Source organism: Oryzias latipes, chromosome 2 (assembly GCF_053564925.1).
Source record: "Oryzias latipes strain Hd-rR chromosome 2, Olatipes_Hd-rR_3.1".
NCBI lineage: Eukaryota > Metazoa > Chordata > Actinopteri > Beloniformes > Adrianichthyidae > Oryzias > Oryzias latipes.
The window spans coordinates 8,895,229-8,907,802 of record NC_136238.1 but is presented as its reverse complement, the minus strand read 5'-3'; the positions used below and the strand labels follow the sequence as shown (position 1 = coordinate 8,907,802).

Here is a 12,574-nt window from a genome sequence, read left to right as displayed (position 1 = left end):
GAAACTGCATTTATTAGTTTATCTAGTAAAACAGGAGGTCATGGAATTATAAAAGTGAGCAACAAAACCGCCAGTTAGTGTTTGAACCTTCCTCCCTTTTTTTTTTCCTTTCTTTTAAATGGCTCCCCTTCCTGTTGGGGATCCGTGTTTGCATCAAGCCCACAGCGATGCCACTCTCCTACTGAGCTGTAGGACTCCATTAGCATCCGCGCTAACACTGTCTGCTCATTAACGGCTGGCTCCTCATCCCTTCCATGCAGAGGCTTGACGGACAGCAGAGCTGGAGCTGCACAACAACAGTCCCACACGTCGCCTCAGGGGGGAAGGCGGTGAAAAGCGGAGGGGGTGGGCACGCCGCCGCCAAATCAGGGTGAGTGTCAAGCACAGACACGTACATGCAGGCACATGTTGGTGTGAGCAGAGGACTGCCCTGTTTTTCAGGCCACCAGTGAGTGTCAGTGTTTTCCACTCTGTTGGAGGTTGAAATGTTTATGACCACATCTCGCCCACAAGTGGAGAAAATTAAGCGGGAGCGGAGTAATCGTTCATTTTTATTAAAGGTTTGATGGGAGCCCAAGATCCTTGTTGAATACTTTCAGGTATTTAGACCGATTCAGGCTTATTAAAAAAAAATCCGTTCTTTCTCTGAATGTTCAAGGTTTATTTATTTTTTTTACTTATTTCTAAAATCAATTTTGAAATATGCAGTTTTTCCCTCATTTTATTGCCCATTACCACAGGAAAGTAAACTTTTCAATAATAGAACATACTCCAAAAAAAGAAAAAAAAAAGGTTTGCATGGAAAAGGCGTTTTTCCTGCAAGAATTTAAGTGTGGAACTGCTGTGTCTGTGCGTATCTGACAAAAATAGATTCAACACATGCTTTTACACATGGAGGTTATGGTTTTTCCTTTGACATTTCACTTGTTTTTCCCTCAAAATGTGACCAGAGTGGCTGTCTTGGGAGGGATGCTGCTAATTGTCCCATCTACATGTGTAATATCCCTATTTTGCAAAGTTTAAGGATGTTGGGTTACGATGCTAAACCTCCAGTTCTGCATCTTCTAGATGTGAACAATTTTTTAGTAAACACCTGGTCCGTGTTTTTAATATCAGAATTTTATTTCATTTATTAAAGATTCATTAATCTTTTATTCAGATCTCTATTCAAACGACTTTTGTCATACTGAACCAAATTCTTAGTTTTTCTGTCAAACTATGTACATTTTGCACATAGTGTGCAGATAAAATATGGTCATACGTGATTATACATAGAAAAAGTGAGAGAAGTTGCGTCTCTCTACGTGAAGTTTTCACAGATGTGTCATGAATGAACCATGTTAAAACCACAAAGTACAAATAAACCACACAAAACAGTGGAATCCTCAGCTGGGGAGATCCTTAAGAAGGCATCTGCGGCCGCCATATTTGGCCTCCTCCCGGTACCTGCCTTCCACGCGGCGGCGGACACCGCCCGAGTCGGATGGGGGAAGCAGGAGACCCCCACTCAGGATAGACTGCTGGAGGGCTGAAAGATCTGCGGATGTACACCCGTCACACAATAGGCCAAACGTGCAGGAACCGAAGGTGAATATTGCACTGTCTATATTTGTTAGTGATTCGTGCATCAGTTACACAATTTTAACATGTATGAACCGTATGGGCAATATAAAAGTTATACATGTTCACATAAATAGCATTATTCTCACATAACCTGTAAAGACCTGTCAGCCGAAACTCTGAATGGACATCTGCACACGTTGACGAATTACAACGCAAGGAACACTTGTGAATTATGTAAATCAGGCATGCATCACGAAAGAGTAAAATTTCATATGTCGAAAATGTGCAAAATGTACGTAGTGGCTGCATGACATGGCTTATAGGAAAAGCAGTATTCAGGTGTCCCAAGAGCAGCTACACGTCAAGACATGACCTCATTTCTTAGCAGCTGATCGTCTACATGCCTTTATGCATTTAGTCACTGCCACATGATTGGCTGATTAATAAAATGGCAGATGAGCGCAGAGTGCAAGGGCCAAACACCATTGCTTTTTAGGAGGGAACACAATATTAGACCAAAATGCTGAGCTTATTTTTGGAGTTTGCGAACATCTTATCAGGTAAAAGCTTTTTATCTACTGACTCCAAGTAGATAAACAGGATGTTAGGGTCACGTTAAATACAAATGACGTTCTCAATCAGTGACTCCATCTTCCGATGCTTCACTGGCTTTTATGACCCGCTTTCCAAGAAGATACATAGAAGCCTTAATTAAGAGATGAGATAATGTCTTTGTTATCTGAATATTGTTTGTGCTCATAAAGGCCGCCACCATCAGATGCCAAGTTTCATTTTCTGACCACCCGTGAATAAATGTTCTCAGCACAATTATCTTTCCCCAAGTATCATCTCTCACTTTATTTAGGCTTCAACTCTCTCTTATTATGATCTTTTGTCTTCCCTCCTTTTTATAACCAGAAGGATAGTTCTGCTTCATCGTCTCATTGAAGCTGTAACTAATGACATCTGCTTTGATGGGGGGGGGGTTATGTACTGAGCATGGCAGCCGAGCTCTTCTCAGTTGTCAAGTAATCAATCAGAGGAAAAAGCAAAGAAGAAAGGCAGAGTCTACGGTGACACCAGAGGAACTGTAGAACATTTTTCATTCATTTTTTCTAAAACATCAGAGCCTCCATGACGATAGGCCTCAGAAATATTGTTCAATGCAGACCGGAGTTTTCTTTTTTTACATCTTTGTTGAATGGGATTAAAGGGGCTACTTCTTTAAAGCTCTGATATATTTCCTTAAATATTTCCTTAAAATAACGAAGTTCATCAAAAACTTTCATCTCCACTGATTCATTTTAGTTTACTGGTGACAATAATCATTTACTTTTGATATTTCAAGACATCCAGCAAGTCTTTTCAGCCTTAAATGAATATCGTTCCGTGCAAACAGAACTTCCACATCCCACAATGGAGTAGTCTGTGATGTGGTCTTTGTTGTTAGACAGCCAACGCATTACTGGCCTAATGTATAGACAAATCTCCTGATGCAGTTATCAATTCAATTCAATTTTAGCCCAAATTCACAGCAACAGTCGTCTCAATGGGCTTCGTACTGGTATTTGTAAAGTAAACATAAAATCAAAAGGATCATAAATGCATAGAATTCAAGAATACTAAACTTAACTAACTAAACAGACTAAACTAAACTGGGCATCCCTGCCCTTAGACCCTTCCTTCACGATAAGAAAAAAACTTCCCACGAAGGAGATGCATTACTGAAGCCAATACTGCACTAAATGATCATGTGTGCTTAGAAAAAATGGCCTAAATGTTCCAAAAAGTCTATTGTTGCTGGGTTTCTATCAACAAATCTGCTTGAGGAAAATGTAAGATACAAGTGAAGAAAAAAATTGTTTTTTCCCAGAAAGTTACTTAAATAGTCCAGTTAAAGTCCAGTCTAAGAAAGAAAGTAGCAAGGGCAGTGCCATTATCTTTGTAGTTATGGAGTAATCTAAAGAATACCGCTTTTGTATCTTAACTGAACCAATAAAACCACCATCTGTTGTTCTAGTAACCCTTGTGCTATCCAAGGCACTTTAACGTTGGGAGTTGGGTCATCTAGACCCACCAGACAGTGCGCTAAACCTTTTTTCTTCAATGATTTGTGATCTTCACTGGTGTCCATGGATTACATGAAATCTTTCCACCTTTATCCACCTTTTTCATGGTAGGAATAACACGTCAAAGTAAGGGTGGGGTCATCTAAGATAGCACAAGGGTTAAATGTCTTGAAACTGGAAAGAATAACAACACAATAGGTGATTTTTGATTGGCTAACTGTTTTATAGTAGCCAATCGGAACCAATGTTGTTTTACACACAAGTCGACATACATCCAGAAAACACCAAACAAGGGATAGAAGCACAAAAATGGCAAAACCGGACTAGCCGGATGAAAAAGAATTGGCATATTCTGTGTAGATACTAGAACAACTTCATATTCATTGAGGCCAAAGATAAAAATATGCAAGAAAGATTTGTCAAGATTTAGAGAATAAGAATGTTTATAAGCTTATTCAAAAGTTAACTCTTGCTCTGAACAAAATACTCACAATTATGTAATAAATTCTGAAGTTGTTCCCTCACTAATTCGCAGTTCCCCATTTGTGGTTTTGCAGTTTTTTACATGCCAATTATTAGAGTCCATTGTTTTCTGCGTCCTGATTTGTCGTCCACTTTGCCAGACAATGTCCTCCGCGCGGTGTCTCCTGCACAGTACGCGTTTAGTTTGCCAAACCTAAATAAATCTTTAATCACTTTTTTTTTTCGTTCTGTAATACTGGACTCATTCTTTACGAAGGTTTGAACTTTAGGAGTTTACAAGTGAGAACATGTTCATGTCTGATGAATTGTATAAAGTAAGGAGTTTTACAGCATTAAAACATCTCTAATTCTTCTTCGCACATTTCAAATATCGCAGGTTACTTTTAGAATACAACTCCCACAATAAACGACGGAAGACTGTGTACATTTACAATGTACCGATCAGAAAAATCTCAACTTTTATGAAAAAATTGCAAATATTTACTTTTCCTGGTCGCTAGTTACTTTTACAATAGAGTAATTTAGCTACCGACATAAGTACTTTCCAGTTTAAAGGTGAATAACTTTAATTGCTTTTTTTGTTATTGTCACTGGTGACCACCCTCCTTGATATAGTATGCTATCAAAAGTGTATTTAACATTAGAACATAGGTCGGTTAGCTTTAAGGGTAACTGTTGAGGCTAGCTCTTCCCAGAATACATTCGGAATGGTGTGACCTGCTACCATTGGCTGTATATGACTACTGGACCTAGGGTGTGCTCGAAGTCCTTCTCTACTTACTACATAGACTACTGTGAAGTGTTTTCATCCTGTTGTAGAGCTGTCCAAATCCACAATTCCAAAAGTAAGTGCTCTAGACATTCCCCAAAAGTTTCTGCAAAAAATCAGTGCGCACCAATGCTCACTACTTTGGCAAATATAGACCACAAAAATGTATTCACATTTTCTTTTTATAAACCATCCATATTTTCATCAACAGCACTGTAAATTCATAAATAGTCTTTTTTCTTATCTTTTTCTTCAATCATTTTCTGAACCATTTTTGTCCCTTTCGGGGTCACGGGGCTACCGGAGCCTATCTTGGCCACTTGTGGGCGATGGCTGGGGACACCCTGGACGGGTCTCCAGTCTGTGGCAGGGCCACAATCACACACCCATGCACTGTCACATTCACACCTATGGACAATTTAGAGTAACCAAAAACCTATGAAGCATGTTTTTGGACGGTGGGAGAAAACTCACACATGTGCGGGGTAAATCATACAAACTCCACACAGAAGGGTCCCCCAGCAAGGACCTGAACCTGGGGCCTTCTTGCTGTGAGGCAAGAGCGCAGCCCAGATTCATAAATAGTCCTTTTAAAATGTTTGTATGCCTTAGGTGAAATTGGTGTCATTTGGCATCACATCCAAATTGTTTTTAAAATCCAGGGCACTAGATAGCCCAGCGCTGTATTCGGACATAGCCCTAGTAATCCCTCTCGCTCGCTTTCCGGAACAGGAAGTTCCTGCCAGCTCAACGAAGCCAAAACCCTTAGACCTCTACTGTGAAATTAACAGCTAGTACTTATTCTATTTCTCAGGAAGAAAAAAAAACACATTCTTTTCCTGCTACTTTTTTTAATCAGTTTTTTTTTTCTTTATAGCTAGATATTCAAGTTGTAAACCGGTCAGTCAGATGCCTCAAAAGTGGATTTCAAGAGGTAGGGGGGGTGGACTTCCAACAAGCTTTCTTCTGATGGACAAGAGTGTTTGCCATAGAAACGATGACATGACTCAGACCACTTCATATTGATCGATCACAGCTTACTGGTGTCCTCTGACTCAAACATGGCGACATCCGTATGGTGACTGAATTGACTTCTTTTGGTTGGAGCCGGAAGTAAACCATTTTCTATGGATGACGTCACACTCAGTTGGTCCAGTTTTCCTATAAAATTGCTTTACATTTCATTTGCAGTTAATAATCTGGGAACAAAAAAGTTGATTTTCTTTTTTCTTTTTGCCCCCACTCCGGTAAACTGTGTTGTCGGAGTGTGATGTGGTCGTCGGCACAGCTGCTTGCAGAAAACATTGAGGCCAGAAATGCGGCGTTTGTCTGCGGTTGTTGCTGGCTAACTTTTAGTCCTTCAGCAGCAATCAGTTGGTCATGCCAAGAATCAAAAAGGCACAGAGCTTTGAGTGTGATTAGCTGAGATTGAAGTCTTATCTGTAAACAAAAAGCATGGCTTTTTGTAACATTTGAACATCAAATATGACGACATGAATCGACGCGTTCTCCCAGCTCCTTCCTGACTTGAAAAGCTGTGAAAATCCCCATTTGCTCCTTCGCTGCTCTCTTTTTTTTTCCTCTCCTTTTGATGCAAAATTAATGTCACTCTTTAAATGACTCAGCAGCTCCATAAATAAAGTACTATTTTTTGACGTGTTTTCACCAGCAACCCGGCTGTGTTTTCTCACCATCCATGCATGCTTACATCGCACAATAACCTATAACACCACGCTTAATTGCCTCAAACTCATCAGAAATTTCGTTTGCATCATAAGTGGTTCTGTTCCACTTCATTTGCATGACTTTCATTAATGCCTGCAGCTTTTGTCGCACACGTTTGTGCATGGCGCTGTTCTGCCCGCAGAGACTTTTTTTTAATTATTTTCTTTTCTCCCCCCTAATGAGCAAAATCCAACTGATGGGCATAATTGTGGTCTTGTTGCACGTGAATCACCCCCTCGCTTCTTTTTAGCCTCTTGGCCTTCTTTTTCTCCTCCTCTGCATGAGAGTACAGTATTTCCCCAGCACGGCCCATTTATCTGAACCCATTTCTGTCGCGTAATTGAAACTTTTATTGAGATGAAGGGGATAATGGTTGTAAATGTGCTCAACTGGCGCCTCGCGCCAGGACATGAAGTAAAACCATCCGAAGGTAAAAGAAAAAGTGCTAAAATGATGCCCCCCTTCCCCTCATGCCTTGTATCCCACAGTGGCGTGAAGACACTCCGGCTTGCTGGTTACAGAGCAGCTGAGGATGAGCCCCATTACTAATAAGCACCTCAGCACACAAGGCACCATTAGCTGCCCTGGATGACTCTCTAAAAGCCCGTCTCCATTACTTTTTAAGAAAATGGATGAGGAGCACATCAGCTCATGCGAAGCCACCAACACATGCCAAGACATTTGTGTGACTCTAATTAAGAGGAATGGTCTCCTGTTAATCTAATATGACAGCGGGTTGTAGTTAGATGCTGCAACATGTTCTTCACAATCATGTAAAGGCTGAGAAAAAAAAGGTGCAAACTTTAATAAATGAATGCTTTGCTTAATAAAACAAAGAAATCCAAAACGGGTGTAAATTCACATGAAGAATTCATGGTTCTTCTACTTTATTCATTTGAATACATATCCTAAATTTAAAAAAACCACAGGATTTTTATTTCATAATGAAATATTCACACGGTCACTGTATTAAAAAAAAAAGCTGGGTATTTGCTACAGGTTAAGATGGAGAGATATTATAGGTCAAATATATTTGCATTTAGTGTGTTTCTCTAAAATATTTCCTAAAAACTCTAAATGAAAGTTTGCAATATGACTGTTTTAAATTTACGCCTTTTATTCCACATCCGTTGGCAGCAACTTTTTAAGATACATTTTACAATTTTTAATCTCTTCTCGAGAATCTAGAGTAAATAGAGTTTCCGCATGTGTGGGGATGTTTAAATTAAAGTTCCACTTGGATCATCCTTTGATATGTTTTTAAAGCGTTCCTGGTGGTCTTTTAGTTATGCTGTTTTGTAGACAAAAGCAAAATTGTTTTCTAGGACATAGTTTCTGCAGGGTGGCAGTAGTTCCTTAGAAATTCAGCTTCTAAGTTGTGGTTTAAGGTGTTGGTGTCCTCCTGATCCAACATCATTTGAATGAAAAAAAATTACACAGAAACACAGTTTTTATCCTAAAATATTTTAAATATGTCCTCCATCATGAGAAAAAGGCCACAAGAACATGTTGAAAACACCCCTTTTCATTTATCGGCACATGGTAATCCAGCCAAGAGTGCACATCACCTTTTACCTGTGCTGATCCTGTTTGTGTGGTGTTCCAGCAGATTTATAGTTTTCTCCCAAATGATTGTCTTTGTCTAAAGGTCATTTTCACAAAGTTGTAAAGAACTTTCCTCTCATGGTGACTAAATAATTCAGACGCCAAAAGAGGAACTTTTGTCAGTCAGAAGGAAATTCTGCCGTAAAATCTTTGATAAATGGATGGATGGATTATTTTATTTGTCCAAGTCAAAATGTAAAGTGTTCTTATGTCCAATCATTCAGTCATTTAAAAAGCAAAAACATACTAATAATTTGCAACTAAATACATCAAATATGATGTATTTAAAACTAATTTAAAAAAAAACTATAAAAAGTGCAACATTTGGCGAAAATTTTTTTTTTTTACAATTGCTAAAACAAGTGTAACAATAATAAATATACTTTAAAATAGACTCAAGACTGCAGGGCAGGGATTTTTTTAATTTGATCTTTTTAATCCAACATTTCAAAGTTTGAGCAGCTGCAGTTTGGAACTTAACATTTTTGGGGGGGAATTTTTAAAGACACACCCTGAAAATGGAGTTCGTCCAAGTTGACATTTGGCCGAAAAATGGATCCATGGCTCCAATAACACTCGCTGTATTTGTTAACTCAGCAATAGCAGGACAGCGAAACAGACAGCTCTCAGCAACAGAAAGTGGGGGCGGGGTTGCCCTGCACCAACAGTCACGCCCACGACTTGGAGGCAAATTTTTAATGACCTCCTGTCGCTCTGCAGAAATTACATCCCAGAAAACAACAGAGATTTTTTGTTTTGGCTAAAAATAGCATAATCCTAATTCAAAGGCTTTGAGGATGGATCAAAAGATGTTCAGAGAGGAACTCTAATCCTAACAATTTTATCCAAAGATTTCATTATCAGCTTTTAACTTTTGCCTCACTCAACCTGTAACGTCTGCCAGAGGTCAGATGGGTGTGAAGTGTCTCTGATGATGTCACAAAAAGGTTATTTGTGTTCCAAATTATAACGAGAGACATTTGTTCAGGTTCTACTTAAGATTTTTCACCTTTAGCCATATTTGCATGCTCTGCTTTAAAGAATATGCAGATGTTGGATATAAACCCAGTGATTTCCCTTCAAGTAGCGCTTCACCAACATCTCTCATTAACGCAGTATTTTGACAAATTCAAGTTTATGTTTGGCCTCTCGATGAATAATAAATGTTTTCCTTTGACGTCTCAGTACTGGCTTTCAGTGCATAAGAACCTTCCGCATAATCAAACCGGATCATTACTGTTTTAACAGCAAGCTTAATCTGTGCATCGTTCAAAGGTCAAAAGAAATGAGCAAAACCGCCTTAAAGTTGATCATTTCAAGCTTTCCGTGCATAAAAAAAGCATTTATGTTTAAAAAGATTTCACTGGAAGTTGTTTTTCCTCCTGTCTTTAACCCTTCCCTCCTGCCAGGTTTACTTTCAGCGAGGCCAGCAGTTGTGCTTCGTTGTTGATTTGCTCAGCAGAACTTACCTTGGACTGTGCGACGTTTGCAAAAAGCTCTCTTTACAGGCTCTAAAAACTCCTTTAACATTTGATGGATGACTCCCATGAAACCTTGTGGCCTCCAAATAAGCTATAATGTAATCTTGATTCTTGTGTGATTTCCCTCCCCGACCCTGTGAAAGAAACAATCAGCAACTTTCAGCAATAATCAATGCCAAGGTTCAAATAAAGTAAAGAAGAGGAAATATTCATGTAGAAACACAGCAAGGGAAAGCCACGACAGGAAGCTGACACTCGTCAATAAGATCAGGCTTAAAACATACTCTTATCCAAAGCCCCTTTTTGACCCGCCCTTACTGGCTCCCCTTCTGCCTCTGCTGCCCCTGCTGCCCCTGCCACCATGGTCAGGAAGAAGGAGACATACTTGATATTAAACACTTGGACTACAGAGTTAAAATGTAGATTACAATGTAGTTTAAGGCTAAAATAAGTGGGGTATCGCCTGCACTGCAAAACAGGCCTCGTAGAAATAAGTCATAAAATTCTTAACAGTTGGATAATTTTCTATAATTAAGCAAAAAATAAAATATATGCCAATAGGGTGAGAAAAATGGTCCCGCCAAAAAAATTTTTAAAGATTAGTTTTATTTCTTAAGAAAAAAAATTCTTGTCTTGAAAACATGTTTTTCTTTAACCAACATCATTTTACAGTTTAAAACGTGGATTTTTTTTAATGCAAAACGGTGAAAAGACTATTTATTTTTAAAACAAGGGTCTTTCCACTTTAAGAATCAGTTTTTATAGTATCAAAATTATTACTCCTAACAAAAACCTCTGTAGTACATCAGAAATTAATGCAAGTTCTGATTTAAATCTCTACTTATATCTTTATTTTGAAAGCTTTACACCTATATTTTGTTTTCTATATCACATTGATAAGAAAATCCACTGCAAAACGGCAAAAAGTTGAATATTATTGAATAATATCATTTTTCTTCATCTTGTTTGCCTTTTTTGTAGTTGTCTCTGCTCCATGAACTCTACACTTCTAGTAGAGAGCAGCCAGCCGTATGGCAAAGATGTTTAGTGGTCTATGACCTCCACTGGATTCACTTCACATTTTAAATGATTTGCACAAGATGTTTTATCACAGCTATTTCGACTTAATAAAGTCAAATGTGACTGACCATTGATTTTTATTGTTTATTCACAACATTAGACAAAGTGAAAGGCTGGAACTTTGTGTTTTTGCTCCAAAATATACAGGTGATAAAAACCTTCAAGAGAATTTGGTTAAAAAGTGCAGTGAAGCCTAAAGGTCTGTTCTTAAAAAAGAAAAAGAAAAAAAAATGTTGTATTTTTTTTTTTTTAGGGTTAAATGGAATATCACGTATTTCAAATTCATAGTTTTAAGGTTAGGATTTTCACAAGATCTCTGTGAAGGCGCGAGTCTTTGCAAGTTGTTTGTCTGGAACTTCCAGATCCACACCACACTACCAAGGAAGGCAAAACGGCGACTGTCTGTTTCTGGAGAAGCAATTGTTGCTGCCCGGAAGGGCTAAAAACGCCGTTTCCAAACACTTTGGAGCCCATCAGTCAACATTAGACATTTGCTGATCTTCCCAGAAGAGGACTTTCCAGCAGGTTCCACCAAATGCCAGGCTGTACCATGCTCTCACTCACAACAGGAAGACTATTTTTCACACTCTGCTCTTTGCTTCAATTTCTTGGTACCACAATTAGAAAATAGAAAGCAAAAGAACACGGTGGTACATTAAAAGTATCCAAAGTTGCCTCTTGGACAAACAAGATGAAAGGGGTTTTGGTTGGTAAACTTGTTGCACTGAGTTATCATATGCCAATAGTTAAGCACAGTATGTGGACATAATGATATGGGCAGTGACCGATTAAGGCCTTAATTACCTGCACCTGTGCGGGGGTTTTGAGCCGTGCAACTCCTGCAATGTTTTTGGGTTGCCTGTGTAGGATCGTATCTTAAAAGGTGTGTCACGTCCCTTCAGGCTTGTAGGACCACCTTAACCCTTGTGCTATCTCAGATGACCCCACCCTTACTTTGACGTGTTCTCCCTACCATGACTAAGGTTGATAAAGGTGGAAAGATTTTATGTAATCAATGGACACCAGTGAAGATCACAAATCATTGAAGAAAAAAGGTTCAGCACACTGTCCAATGGGTCTAGATGACCCAACTCCCTATGTTAAAGTGCCTAGGATAGCACAAGGGTTAAAAGACATGATGAAAATGGAACATACCATTGTTGTGCGTGTAGTAACTGTAAAGGGAAGTATCTTACTCTGCCCTCGGCAAGGCGCATTGAAGCGGCCACTTCCTGCGGCCTGGCTGTTAGTAGGGTGCACGTTTGGCTTTCTACTCATGGCAGACAAATGCTGCACGCACAAGGAGTGCAGGTGATATGTCAGTGCCCAAAGGACCCCAAAGGAAAGGGTTGACACGCCTACATCCCACCCGCTTCAACCTTACTGACCATAAGGTGTTGTAGAAGTGTTCGTCATGACCTGTCACCACGGCATCCCCGTAGAAAAAATGTGCATACAAATGTTCGCCCCAGCAAGTGGTCTACAAGCTTAAACCTTTGTGTCCCCTGTACAGATTTGCCAATTTTTCAACTGCAAACAGCCCATATCCACCCATATAAGGGGAGTTGTGACTAAAACACAAGACAGCTTGCCTATTTTCCTCATTAGCAGTCATTAGATGGGTGGATGTAACACTACAATGAAGCCTCAGCTTGAAGATAAATTCTACAGACTGTCTAGTTAAAACTTGGGTTCTGGTCTCACTCTGTCGTCCTCCTTGCTAAGCAGGAGCTAACCTTGTGGACCTGTTCTGTGTGTGTGTCATGACGGCGTCCCGCTGAGAGGAAGAACTGAGGAAA

General features: G+C 39.4%; 1 long non-coding RNA gene across 1 annotated transcript in view; it reads left to right on the top strand.

The window, feature by feature from the left end:
• Nucleotides 1-12,574, top strand: part of LOC144984168 (uncharacterized) — a 145,428-nt gene that overhangs the window by 98,207 nt on the left and 34,647 nt on the right. Inside the window, exon 2 of the long non-coding RNA XR_013647858.1 lies at nucleotides 261-370. This is a non-coding gene — a long non-coding RNA (uncharacterized LOC144984168). The remainder of the gene's footprint in view (nucleotides 1-260; nucleotides 371-12,574) is intronic.